The sequence below is a fragment of the Schistocerca gregaria genome, chromosome 2 (genome assembly GCF_023897955.1).
Source record: "Schistocerca gregaria isolate iqSchGreg1 chromosome 2, iqSchGreg1.2, whole genome shotgun sequence".
Classification (NCBI taxonomy): Eukaryota; Metazoa; Arthropoda; class Insecta; order Orthoptera; family Acrididae; genus Schistocerca; species Schistocerca gregaria.
Window position 1 is genome coordinate 246,631,758 of NC_064921.1, and position 15,106 is coordinate 246,646,863.

At 42.4% G+C, this 15,106-nt stretch overlaps 1 pseudogene; it reads right to left on the reverse strand.

The window, feature by feature from the left end:
- Positions 1-292: 292 nt before the first annotated feature.
- Positions 293-410, reverse strand: LOC126337363 (5S ribosomal RNA; annotated as a pseudogene).
- Positions 411-15,106: the final 14,696 nt, after the last annotated feature.

Consider the following 15,106-nt stretch of genomic DNA (forward strand, 5'->3'; position numbering starts at 1 on the left):
GTGCAATTGTGCAGGTCTGCAGCTCAGAAGCAAACAAAGATACTGGTTACCATCTTACTGATTCTGTGAAATGCCGGGATATGTGCCTACAAGCACTCTGTCTTCAGGCCACAAGTGGCCTACTGGGACCATCCGACCGCCGTGTCATCCTCAGTGGAGGATCCGGATAGCAGGGGCGTGGGTCAGCACACCGCTCTCCCTGTCGTTATGATCGCGTTCTTGACCGTAGCCGCTACTAATCAGTCGAGTAGCTCCTCAATTGGCATCATGAGGCTGAGTGCACTCCGAAAAATGGCAACAGCGCATAGCGACCTTGATGGTCACCCATCCAAGTGCCGACCACGCCCGACAGCGCTTAACTTCGGTGATCTCACGTGAACCGGTGTATCCACTGCGGCAAGGCCGTTGCCTATGTGCCTATAAGAAAATTTTATATCTTCCTTGTATAAAGAACGTGGTATTATCAGACTGGAAACCACGAGTTGTAAGTTCTGAATGGATGGTTTGTTTGAATGGTTCAAATGGCTCTGAGCACTATGGGACTTAACATCTATAGTCAGCAGTCCCCTAGAACTTAGAACTACTTAAACCTAACTAATCTAAGGACATCACACAACCCCCAGTCATCACGAGACAGAGAAAATCCTTGACACTGCCGGGAATCGAACCTGGGAGTTTGTTTCAACCTTTGAAAGAATGTCTGAGTGTATTAAACGCCAACAAACAGTAATTACAAAGTGTTATACCATACTGTATGCAAATCACTTTCGTGTGTTGTAAACTAATGGGTAGTTTACAGAATAGTTGACTAATTGTATTTCACAACGTTTTACAGTTTGTCTACTGGGTCGAAAAGAATATATGAAAGTTGACTGTTACACAAGTAAACATTCCAGACAGTCAAAGGAGAGAAAATTATAAAATATGCTCTGTCTATATTTGTAATTATTTACCCGTAATCTACGTCGAAACTGTTAAAACAGATAAAAAAAGAATGACGGAAACATTATTTGTAAATATAATGTATATTGGTTTCAATTAATAATGCCTTGATAAAAAGAAGCAATCTATGACACAGACTTAAACTATTTCTTATTAAAACTACTCCATTAAGTGCAGTTAATGTGTTGTTTGAACATAAAGTAAAGCTGGAAAAGGAAGTTGAGGTTCAAAAATAAAAACAGGAGTATCTGCCAAAATCGGTGCCACGAAGGAAGAATATAAACTGCAATTGGGATAGAACAAGCTATTGTGGATGTGCAAGCAAAAATTACGAATTACGTCAAATACAGTATATGGAAAATATGGATATGGCTAGGGAAAACAAGATATCAGCATTTACTATAAATACCAATAAAACTGGCTGAAAGGTGGGGATCTCACAGAAAACGCTGGATTTGAGGACATTTTCTGTATTAGAAGATATATGAAAAACTAGTTTATGCACCTCCATTCCCATTAGGCTCTGCTTAAAAAAGATAATTCTATTGGATCTAAGTTTTGTGGTCTACATATTGTGCATCTGGCAACAGAAAAGCCTACTGAAAAGTTTACAACCGATAAATAATTATATTTAACGACCATTCATTTTCAAAAGTTGTAATCTTAACCTTCTATACAAAAATCTGCTAGAAATGCATGGCTGCCGGTCCAGACTGTTTTTACTGTTAGGCTCCTTTCAGAATAAGCTGATACAGTAGCTCTATACTTAGCAATCATATGCAACCGCTCGCTCATACAAATATCCGTGCCCAGTGAGCAGGAAGTTGCACAAGTTACACCTATACCCAAAAAAGGAAATGGGAGTAATCTGCTGAATTACAGACCCATGCCACCAACGTCAATTTACAGTGGGAACATTATGAATTACCTCGAAGACAACGATTTATTGACAAGTAGATAACGGATTCAGAAAATATCGGTCTTGTGAAACACAACTAGCTTTTTATTCTCATGAAGTAACGAGTGCCATCGACAGGGGGCGTCGAATTTGTACCATATTATAAGATTTCCAGAAGGCTTTTGACACCGTCCCTCACAAGCGACTTCTAATTAAACTGCTTGTTTGTGGAGTATCGTCTGATTTGTGTGACTGGATTCATGATTTCCTGCCAGAAATTTCGCAGTTCGTAATACTTGACGGAAAGTAATTGAGTAAAAGTAATATATGTCGTTCCCAGGGGAATGTTATATGTTCTCTGTTACTCCTAATCAACATAAACGATTCAGGAGACAATCTGAGCAGCCCTCTTTGATTGTCTACAATTGTGCTGTCATTTACCGTCATGAAATGTGATAGATAATCAAAACGAATTGCATCATGATTTACACAAAATATCTATTTGGCCTAAAAAGTGGCAACTGATTCCAAATCATGAAAAGCGTGAAGTCATCCATATGCACTCTAAAATGAATCTACTTCAATAACTTAAAACTGGAACGATCACATAGATAATGTTGTGGGGAAAGCAAACCAAAGACTACCATTCACTGGCAGAACACTTAGAAAATGCAGCTAGTTTACTAAACAGACTGGCTACACTACGCTTGTCGGTCCTCTTCTGGAGTATCACTGTGCGGTGTAGGATTCACATCATATAGATATCAGAGGATCACATCACAGAGGATATCGAACAAATTCAAAGTAGGGCAGCTTGTTTCGTATTAGCGTGAAATAGGGGAGAGAGTGCCACGGATATGATAAACGAAATAGGGTGGCAGTCATTAAAGGCGTTTATCGCTACGGCAGGACCCTCTCATAAATTTACAGTTACCAACTTTCTTCTCATAGTGGGAAAATGTACTTTTGGCACCCACTTACTTAGAAAGAAATGATCATCGTAATAAAGTAAGAGAAAGTCCACAAAGAAGGATTAAGTGTTCGTTTTTTTCCCGTGCGCAGTGGAACGACAGAGAAGTAGCGCTTCGATGAAGCGCCTGTTGGACACTTCATTGTAAATTGCAGAGTAATTATGTAGAAGCAGATGTAGATGTAGATGTAGAAAAGTTACCATCTTACACACAAGATGATGTGGAATGTCTCCGCGTATGTTCTCAGCTAGAAGAATTGCAACGAAGAATGGGGCTAATTGTTAAGATTATAAAACAGATAGTTCATAGGAAAAGAACTGGATATGTATTGCAATTTGTGAACATGTTTTCTATGTTTTATCATATTACGAGCTGGAGAAGGAAACTTGATGTTATTAAAAGTGCTTTCTGTGAGTAAATATTCTATATGCATAAATTTATAAAGATTTTGTAGTCGTATATTTGTTTTCTTAGTAGTTGCCCTGACGAAAATCCTAGAAATGTCTCTCATATACGATAACGGAGATCTTGGATGGCTCAGAGATGTTACAGCTTCAGCAATGACAGTTTGCCCTTCGTACCCCACTTGGCACCCAATCTCGTGGAAGTTTGATTGCTTTACTCCAAAGACGGCTTTGCATTTCTACTGTAGCGGTATGGAAAGTATCCTCCGCCACAGACCGTAAGGCGGCTTGCAGAGTATAGATATTATGTAATCCTTCAATTATCAAGTAATAATGGACGAGTAATGCCGAGGCAGGAAACGAGATTATAATAATCTAACGGGCACGGAAGAAATACTAACAAAAATATACAACCACTCTGTATAACTTGCTAAAAACATGTTTCATAAAAATGTAAAATTTATACAGGCACGATAGATGATGGATCGTTATGCAGGTAAATAAATGAAATTAATCAGTTAATGAGTTCATCATCTGCAAAGTTTCCTCCTTTTCGCAACATTTTCCTAATTATGTGACCTCCACTACCTCCTTATATTCCTTTTCTATTCCGACTCCTCGAACAGTCTGACAGAACTACTAACTGTGTGTACGCTTTCTTTATACAGTCAATGAATTGAAAATCCTCTGTCACACTTCCTTACAAAACGGCATACGCTACACATGCTGACTGCCCATTGAAAACGACTTGTTGTTTTCGCGTTGACAAGAATTAATTCCAATGAAATATTTTGTCAAACTTGGCCCCCTGGGACAGCAATTTCGAACTGAACTGAGGTCGAGAATCACTTTAGGAACTTAGCAGTCCAGTCGTCCATATGTAGCAGATATCTGCCCAAAGGTAAAACAAACGTTTCGCGACAATGATGAAGTTGTAAAAATAAAATAAAAGCGCTACTCTACTTGTATACCCTCCACGTCTCAAATAATTCATGACTGGAGCCTACCGATACGTGGAGGTAATCATAAAGTTTTACTTGCCATCTCGAAAAAATCCAGTTACGTAAATAATTTGGTGTTTGTTTGCAGGTACACGTCTACAGTCCTGTTATACATTGAACTTCCAGTGCCATAGGACTGTATTACGCCGCTATACCAAAATGAAGCAGACCAGGAATAAAGCGGAGATGAGCTGCACCTTTCTGTTTTGCATCCTTCCAGAGGCGTGCTACGGTTCTATCCCGCGGGTATTTCAGTCTTTACCAGGTCTGGAGGCATGTACCTGCAACAAATAACAAATTAATTATGTAATTGGATTTTTTAGAGGTGGTGATTAAAACTTTATGAGCAGCTCTCGTACTGTTCCCAGGCTATGCTAGGTGTCATCAATGACAATTATATTAAAAAAACTAATGATACAATGAAGTCGTTCACCGCTGGTTTTCACGTTTGTTAATATGAGGAGAGTTCAACAAGTAACACAACATTTTTTTTCTCAGCCAATATCGGTTGAAAAAAATGCGGTATATGTTGTGTGACACCGTGGAATATTTCGCTTCAGTCCATATAGTTTCATGAAGTTCCGATAGGTGGCGGCGTTGTACATATCCATCAGAGAGGCTCTTCTAATGGTGGTGCGTTCCGAGCAGAGAGCCATCACAGAGTTTCCTTTGGCGGAAAGCAAAAGCATCACAGATATTAACTGGTGCTTGCGGGATGTCTACGGAGACCTGGCAGTGAAGAAAAGCACGCGAGTTGTTGGGCGAAGCGTCTGCCATCATCGCAACAAGGCCGAGCAAACCTGTTCGATAACCTACGTACCGGCTGGCCGAACACATCTGCGACTCTGTGACGTTGGAACGTGCGGACACTCTCATTCGAGGTGATCGATGGATCACAATCCTCGCTGCCCAACTAGACGTTTCTGCTGGTAGTGCTATGACATTAGGTGGTATACTCAGAGGTATCCACTGGGTTCCTCGCATCCTAACATAAGACCATAAAGAGCAATGAAAGACCATCTGTAAGGAATTGCTTGCTTGTTACAAGGATAATCGTCACAATTTTTTGTCAAACATCGTCACAGGCAATAAAACATGGGTTCTTCACTTCGAACCGGAAACAAAACGGCAGTTCATGGAGTAGCGTTACACCACACTTTCTCCGAAGCCGTTATTGTCACGGCGACGGCCTTCTGAGATTCTCAAGGTGTTATTCTGTTGATGTCCTCCCTGACGATGAGACGATCAACACTGAAGTGTATTGTGCTACCCTCTGGAAATTGGACAACGACTTCATCACTCCGAGGAAGTTGGATGATGGGGAAGCTATTGATGCAGCAAGGCGTAGGCTCCAACATAGATCAGTCAAATTGTATCATCCAGGTATTAAGGCCCTCCCAATAAGGTGGCGTAAGACTGTCGCATTGAACGGATATCACGTTGTAAGACAGGATTTTGTAGCCAAAAGAGTGGGGAGTAATATGCTATGCTGGAATCCTAACCAATCTGCTTTCAGAATAAAAGAATGTGTTGCATTACTTACTGAATGTCCCTCGTGTAAAAGTATTTCCTATCGTTCCGTTCCCGTCAGCGGGAGACACTCTGGAGGAACCCATCTCTGAAGAGGCCTCTCACAGATTGTGATGAAACATTAGGAAGTAGTTTTATACACAGAGCAAGTCTTCTCAGCCCAAACTTTTTAACAGAAATAGCATTTAAGGTTTCATTCGCTTCACTACATTCTCCGTGAGTACTTCTGTTTCTCTTTGGAGATCATGTTGCAGCTAGTACATCAGACGATACCACATTTCTCAACTCACAGGCTCGTGTACCTCCGCCTGTGCTGCATACAGCCAGCTGCCACACGAGCGGTGGTTAAATTTGAGTTCATTTAAATGAGCCTGACGTGTGTTCCGCTGCTAGAAGACTGCACAGTGGAGGCGCTCCAAGTTCAGCAGCTGAAACCCCACACATGAATGCGTCCGCAGCTCCCTCCGACGCGAGTCTGAGAACTAAGCGAGTCACACGCACCGCTGCCCTGATGTACGCCAGCAGGGAACGGTTCGGCACTCTCGCAGTTTCACTTCACAGGACGCCAATGTCGCTTCCGACATTCGCTACACGCGAAATGTGTTGGTGCAAGAAACACGCACATATTGCAAGTAAAAAATTTTGCTGTTGTCGGAAATCTATTATATACTTCTGAGGTGTATTCATAATAGTCCAATGACATGGTACTTTGTGTTTGCAAAAAAGAGGTAGAATATTATATTTTTAATCTTGTGGATATAACTGAGGGAATTTTGAATCCAAGTTTTGGACTCTATGACCAGCGGGAAAACTTTTTGTGGCCAAAAAAGCTTATAAATTTTGCCACTTTTTTCGTGTTTTCGCCTGCTACTCGGAAACTATGCATCCGACTGAAAATATTACGATTATCAAAATGAATGACCATTAAATTTTACGCCAAATGACCTACTTAAATGTCGAAATCAGTGCAGCCGTTTGGCCGCAATCAGTTGTGAAAGTTGGCTCATTTTTATCAACTTGGCTGAAAAGTCGGTTCCAAAGCCTGTAACTCCAAATGAAAATAGCCAAGTTATGAAGGTTGTAGAGCATGAAATTTCATGTCACAAAAGCAATTATTTTTTTTCAGTTTTAGCCACCATTAAACGTTCATACACTTGAAAGCCAAAGTAATTCTATTTTTGTTGTTTTTTTATTTTTGTAAGTCAGAGTCATTATGAAATTAAATTTGCAAGAAGAAGACGGCTCTCTAATAAGCACATGTGTTTTCTGTCAATATCTTCTTATTTCCTTCATTCGTGTGCATGTTTATTCATTTTTATCCGTGCCTTAATCGTAAGAGTGGGTTGCTAAAATGACAATCAAGTACAAACTAATGGCCAGTATGTATTTGCATATGAGTAATATAAAAAGTTGTACAAATGAAAAAGGTGTGACAGTATAAAAAAACACAATTTGAATATCAGAGATTCACGTGTTACCAAATTTCAATGCTATAATGGCCGTTTGGGAGACTCCGGCAGGTCCCGTTCGTGCATCCGAGCTTCAGGATCCATTGCTGCACTTTCACCAGCTTCCACGTCCCGGAACAGCTCAGTTTCTTTGGCTTTCTCGCAAGATAAGCCACGTCGACGGGCAGTTCAGTCCAGACTGGCGACAACCACATAATGCTGTGCATCCTGCTTTGCACGCGCAACAAACCATCTTCAGTTGCTTGTGTGGTGCCGAATCTCGTGAAATCAAATGTCCTCTTGTATGATCGAAGATTCGGCGTTGACGGTGCAGGTCCTTTTTGTCAAGGACGATATAATCAGTTTTGGGTTATTGTACTTCTTCTGACAAGCACTGTGCACTTCAACGGTAGCCAAACAAGTTCAAAAAGTGCTGCGATTTTCCTATTCTTACTGGACTGTAATAGCATTTCCAGTCTTTTCTGTTTCTCCTCAACCCTATCACCATCTGGCTAATTCCCTTCGCAAATGAAACACACCTCCGTACGATCTGGAGCACTCATTTCGAAATGCACCGACCGCACAGTAGAAGTAAACTCAAACGAGGAAACGAGAATTTTGCAAGGCCCAACGAGTTCTGATGCGTCCCTCGCACCACACAGTATCTATGGGCGCAGCTAACAATGGAACAAATAACAAGGGCTCACATTTCAACTATATAATGCCTTCCAGGACATGGCGAGGATTTTTACTGCCTGTCTTCGTGCCTGCTTTTGAATGGCACCGTCGGCTGTTTACTGCATGTCTCTCGAGGTAGATCTATATATGCAGTTTCAAGTGTACGAAGGCTTAATAGTACCTAAAACTGCAGAACTGGATTTTTTTTAACACGAAATTTCATTCTCTACAACGATGGAACTTGACATTTTTCCTTTGAAGTATCCGTTTTTGAGTTACAGGGATTAGAACCGACTTTTTAGCCAAGTACGTAAGAATGACCGAAGTTTGACAACTCTTGCCGCCGAAGGGCTGCACCAATTATGACATTTGACTAGGTTATTCGACCCAAAATTTAATGAGCCTTCATTTTTGTGATTGTAACTTTTTCAGTAGGATGCATAGTTTTCGAGTAAAACGTGAAAATCTGCAAAAAGCGTCAAAATTTCGCGTTTTTTGCCGCAAAAAGTTGTTCCGATGGTTTTGACAGTCGAAAGCTTGGATTCTACATACTCTCAACTGTATATATAAGATAAAAAATAAAATCTTCTACCTGATTTTTTTGCTAAGCAAAGGCACTTTCGTGTGACGCCGTTACTGGACTACAAGCTCAACGGATAAAATACACTCTAACGAAAAAAAAGGAAAGAAAACTACGCATCATGAAGGAATTATCCGAAAGGGACGAAAACAGTAGATGTGAAGTACATGTACAGACTAACAATTGATTACCAATTCATAAATATTGGATGATTTATTTAAGAGAAAGTGCTTCACAAACTGAGCAAATCAGTAACGTGTTGGTCCATTTATGGCCCTTATGAAAGTAGTTATTCGACCTGGTATTGAGCGATATATGTTGTTTGATGTTCTGAGCGATATTGTGCCAAATTCTACCCAAACGACGCGATAAGTCGTCCAAATTCCGAGATGTTTAGAGGGCCCTATACGTAACTCTCCAAACGTTCTCAGCTGTGGAGAGATCCGTCGACATTGCTGGGCACCGTAGGATTTGGCAAGCACGAAGACAAGCATTGGAAACTCTCACTTTGTGCCGGAGGGCACTGTCTTGCTGAAGTTCGAGCCCATGATGGCTTGCCATTAAGAACAACGAAACGGTACGTCTGGAGACACGTGTTCCCTGGTCATTGGCTCTCATGTCAGTGCTGGACTCATTACCGAAGACAGTTCTATGCTAGTCAATGAGATTCCAGGCCGATGACGAGCATGGAGACGACCCAGACAGCGCTGGAATACCGACGTGACTGTCGCCCGCCGTAGGGCCCGACAACCAGACCCTCATGGTTTGAGGTGCCCTTCCATTTCATAGCATACGCGGCACCCTTACAGCACAGCAGTACGTCGACATTCTACGCTCCACTTTCTTGCCCCTCGTGGCAAGGCATCCTGGACTTACATTTCAGCAAAATAATACCCTCCCGCACACGACGAGATTGTTTTCGTGCTTGCCAGACCCTACCCTGGCCAGAAAGATTTTCCAATCTCTCCCAAAATGAGAACGTTTGGAACATTATGTACAGAGTCCTGCAGTAATCTCGGCATTTTGACGACCTAACGCGCCAATTGGACAGAACTGACAGATTTTCCAAAGGAGGACATCTAATAACTCTATCAGTCAGTGCCAAGCCAAATAATTGTTTGCATAAGGGAAGGAGGTGGATCAACACGTTATTAACTTGCACAATTTATGAAGCTCTTTCTCTTAAACAAATAAACAAAATTTTCTGAAATTATGAGCAATTGTTTGTCTGAACATGTGTGTCACATCTACCGATTTCTGTCCTATACGAATAATTTCTTCGTGGTGCGCCATTATTTTAATTTAATTTAATTCATTTATTTACTTTTTTGCTTAGAGTATATTAGTCAGTCACCTTAAACAGTGCACTGGTCGCTTTGGACCGCTGTGGATGAAGCACAAATGAAACTAGGCGCTAACTTGACCCTTCGGCGCTGACACAAGTCATGAGAGTGTAGTGGTCTGTACGTGCTAGTCGGCTATAAGGAATGAACACAGTAAGGTGGGCAGACTTATAGAAGTGACAAAATGTCAGAATGCAGCCAATGTGTTTGAACGCACTCATGAGCCCACGATGAAAGACGCTGCCTAATTTATTGGTGTATCGACTCATACGGTCCAATGTGACCACAAGCAATGGTGTATTGTTCTCCAGTGAGCCAGTTAAGTGTAATTCATGGAAGAGCTAGGCCTCAAGTTACGACATAATTCATTATTCGCTATGTGATTCGCATTTGGAAGGAAAATCAGAATTGGCCGTATTTTGTTGTTTTATTGTCAGCAAAATCGATTTTCAGTCACTTAGTGACGGTCCTCAGTGCTAGAAGTTAAAAATTTTCACATAACGATCAGAGAGTATACACAATTTTGTCTTTAAGAAAGACAATAAGAGTAACACATAATAAAATAATCTTTTGGAAATAGCAAAATGATACCAGGCTTACATGGCGGTTTTAAATTACAGATCCTAGATTTAAAGTTGTCCTGACAAATTCAAAGCAAAATTGTTGAAGTTCAAATGCAACAAACACTAGCATAAATTTAGTAAGAGGTAAAATATTGAAACAAATTGAAATGTCTCATGCTAACGGAATGCCTTTAATTACAGAACAAAATTTTTAAAGGTCAAATGTAACAACCTCTAGCACAAATTTTATAACAGGCAGAATGTTTCAACAATTTAAATGTCCCAATCTAATAAAATGGTTTAAAATATCCAATCAAAATTTGTGAAGGTCAAATGTAACAATGACTAAAACCAATTTAGTAAAACGTAAAATGTTTAAACAATTTAAATGTCCCTAGTTATGGTTGAGAGATTGCAGGGTACTCTTACTTCTGATATGGTGTCATGCTGCTTAATATTCTTAGGGGAGATGATCTTTATTACTTGGTTACTGTACAATCTGGCTTCATACACATAATGAAGTGGTTGGCAGTAGTTAACGCTCGCTTGAGTGCCCCAGTGGAAGAATAGCGGTAAGCTATACCTGCGTTGAAAGGAAGACTGTGCCGAGTTAATTCACTGCAGTAAAAGTGTACGGCGGCTGAGGGCTAAGGAGAGGGTTTTTCCTGGGGAACGTGGGTGAAAAAGTTTGCAGACTGCCGAATACGCCAGTCTCATTGTGCAGACACGTTGGGTGGCGCCGGTCGGTCGTCGGCTGCATCCAGGTAGGCTGACTAGTGCCGAGGAGTCGCTGGAGCATTGATGACCGGCAATAAAGCAGAGGGTGGGCCCTTGCTATGTTGAAGGCCGAATGAGATGGCTGTGAGTTTCTGCGAATTTCCGTAGGACAGGTCAGTGGCGCCAATGCATCCAGACTCTGCTACAAAACATATTTGTGAAGGCACGAGGCTTTTATCGAGTTCATGGCTGTTCTTTGGAAAGTTTGAAGTGTATACAACAAGGGAGATAACGATCTTTTTTTGGAGGGCTTTGGTTCCATCCAAGTCATGCTTTTAGCAAAGACACAGTGTAAACACATGGGAAAGAGGACGCAAAGCTGAATCTTTTTTCCTTTACTCCCAATTAATTTTTAAAGTTGCTGGTTGGTCAAATCTGTTTATGCACAGCAAGGGGCGGCCTCCCAGCTCCGAATGCCGCGCCCCAGCTAGTAATTGGCTTTCGGTGAAGTGGGAATAGTCTAAGATGTAAACGTGCTTTGCTACTGAGCTGGTGAGGAAAGCTGAGAGAAAGAGAAGAACAGACTCTTGAACTGGCACGTCGCTAGTAAAGAATGACAGGTCTTTACCTAAATAGTGAGACTTGTGTCCTTTGCTTGTGTCCCCCTTAGAGCCTACGCCAGTCACCTTCTGAAACCTCAGAGATACTGCTTCTTGCATCACGCACATATTCAACGAGTGAGGCATGGGTGTAATTATTTGTTTTGAGTCAGCCTTCTAAACATTTGACATATTCCGTCATGCACACTCATGGCACAGAGTCAACTTGGTTTGGCAGACCAGCAAATGGGTCTACCAGCACATTGGAATCCACCGGGGTTTAAGAGGCTCATAGGGAAGTATCTGCATTTCGAATCAGCTGAACGCAAGACCGTATACTTGCATTTTTTTTTCAGGCGCTCGCCATTAATAACATTTTGCTGCCATCCATGACTCCAGTAGCCGAGCGCAAGATGGTGTGCCGTCCTGGCCAGCAGGAGGGTAAAATATTCGCTGCAATCGCGTAGGGCTCCAATAATGCTACTCAGCAACCTGTTCTTTGGAACCATATTTTTCTTTATGGAATAGTAGAGTACCGTATATATGCTTGATAGTCGCATAGTTTCTGGGCCATACCACGGATTCATTTGCATGAAGTCAGGTAAAGCGATTAGTTCTGGTTAGTGTCGTAATGATCCCCAGCTGGTCAATTTGTTCACCATAGAACGCATAACACTGAAATAGGGTCTCAAATAAAAAATATGTTTGTGTGGGGTTTCTTTGACCTTCTTTTGTCATTTGATGTTAATAATGAATAAATAATTTGTTATTTAAACCACAACTCCTTCCAGTGTTCTGATTAACATTACCTTTGCCATTTTATTAAAGTCTTGATGGCAATTGAATGATGGAAGCTTGCATGGTTTCAAATCACAAATCGAAATTTAATACTGTCTTTTGAGAGAGCTAACGAGTTTAAGTGACACAAGGGTCAGCAAGTGGCCTAGCTGACTAGTGAAAGTTGAAACAGAAAGGGCGCTACACAAAGGGCTCCAGGCCAAAAGACAAAAATACGCAAACTCTGAAAAGATGTAGGCCCACGCGAACCAGAAGAGGAAAAACTTAAATCACGGTGCCGTAGAGCAGCTTCACACAAGGTGACGGCAGCGCCCGATCCCAAAAGCCGGCTACTAATGTTGCGCCACCGGTACGCTCACCCTTGACACGCCGGGCGAATTGCATGCATGGATGAGGAAACAGTAGCTGACTCATCAGGCAGCAGTAGGGCGCTCGTAAAATAAACGTCATGCATCAAGGAGATGCGTAGGAACACCAGCAGGTCAATCAGTACGGTAAAACTGTTTCAGCAAGTAACTGGCGGCTAAACAAGCAATCCAAAATGAGGTACAGCAAGCGCCGCAAACACCAATCAACAGATTAAACTAATAATTTCAAGACTAGTGCAATCTAGACACTGGCATGAACCAAGAATAAGCATATTGACTTAACTACACTACAAACATATTTTAAGTAGATTTTAAATACGCAATTGAAGTTCCCTTCCGGGTTGAAATGCTGGTTCCCTTAATAATAAGATACCAGTACAAGATGAGCTGCAGGTGCATTCAGGCTCCCAGAATCACGCTGGGGGTGTCGCCTTGCAACACCCAAGGCCACACAGACAGTTTTACATTTCTCCGGCAATGCACTCGGTATACTAATAGATCTGGCCAGATCAGAAGCCGGCAGTTGTGGCGGAGCGGTTCTAGGCGCTTTAGTCTGGAACCACGCGATCGCTACGGTCGCAGGTTCGAATCGTGCCTCAGGCATGGATGTGTGTGATGTCCTTAGGTTAGTTAGGTGTAATCAGTTCTAAGTCTAGGGGTCTAATGACCTCAGATGTTAAGTCCATAGTGTAGAGACATTTGAACCATCTGAATCCAGATCAGAATCTAAAACATAAAGAAAAGAGAACATTAATCATAAATGTTCATGACAGCACCAATTAACACCTGCGACCACCGTCACATTTCCACCGCTTGCACCGACGGTGACAGTAACAATGTTAGGTATCATTTTGCAAGGAGAAACTCTATTCAACCCAAACAATAAAAAATCTATCACCACAATCGTCACACTCGGGGATCACAACTAAGTTACTTTTCAGGAAAGCAACACAGGGCTCTTAGCAAACACAGAATTAGGCAGGCTCAAACAGTTTGTGTAAGCGAAGCAGACCACACTACGGCGGACTCAAACCTCCCGGAAAGCGTACGTCCACACTTCAGGAAAGAATAAAATAGGGCAGCGCAGTAACGACAGAGCCCGCTAACGCTACCAAACTGGATCACACAACGCGGCCCGACGACGGGGAAGAGGCGGCCTTTCAGAGCACCGGAATCAGCTAATCGTGATCAAAGTCGTTCTCTTTCAACGGTTCCCTAAGAGTGAATCGGTCAAGTCACCGAACGCCGGCGGGTTGCAAACACGTTTCCTCCAACCGACTTCCTTCCTTCTCGTCCCCCGGTGACTGTCCGTTCCAACACTCGCCCGCCTCGCAAACGTTTCAAATCGGAACCAGAGGGAAAACGAACCAGAAATACGATTTACAGACAGCAGTCGATACAAGCAGACACGGCGAATGTATCGTCCGCAGCCATATAACATGGCCTAAGAACAATGGTCCTAAGAAGACCTGACAGACAGGGACGAGAGACAAGTGTCACTCCTTGTCTATGACAATCGCTTGCAAGCTCGCCAGAAATTACTCTTATCAGTGAATCCAAGTGGAACTCAACTAGTTTCCCAGGGAACATTGGGAAGAGGACCTCACGTAACCGCCGTGCGGGATTATCCGAGCGGTCTAGGCGCTGCAGTCACGGACTGTGCTGCTGGTCCCGGCGAAGGTTCGAGTCCTCCCTCGGGCATCGGTGTGTGTGTTTGTCCTTAGGATAATTTAGGTTAAGTAGTGTGTAAGCTTAGGGACTGATGGCCTTAGCAGTTAAGTCCCATTAAATTTCACACACATTTTAACATTTTCCCGCCCACTTAGCTGAGTGGTCAGGGCTCTGACTGCCATGCAGAGGGCCCAGGTTCGGTTCCCGGCCGGGCGGAGATTTTTGTCCTTCCGGGTACTGGGTACCGTGTTGTTCTCACCATCATTTTAATCTTCATCGATTCACAAATTTCCCGATGTGGCGTCAACTGAAACGACTTGGAAGTCGGCAGCCGAACTTCTCCAGGTTAGGGACGCAGCCATCAATGTATTAGGATCATTTCATTTCACAGTGTACACTGCAGAACAACAACATAGCTCATAGTAAATGTTCAGAGAGACGACCTCCACTCTCAATGCATGCAAGGCAATGGCACATGAAGTTATGCCGCACTCTGTCAAAGATCCCTGGAGTCTTTTGCACCAGGAGACAGGCGGCTTGGATCCTGGCAAGAACGTCATCATCTGTTTCTACCGGGATTTCATACACCAACGTG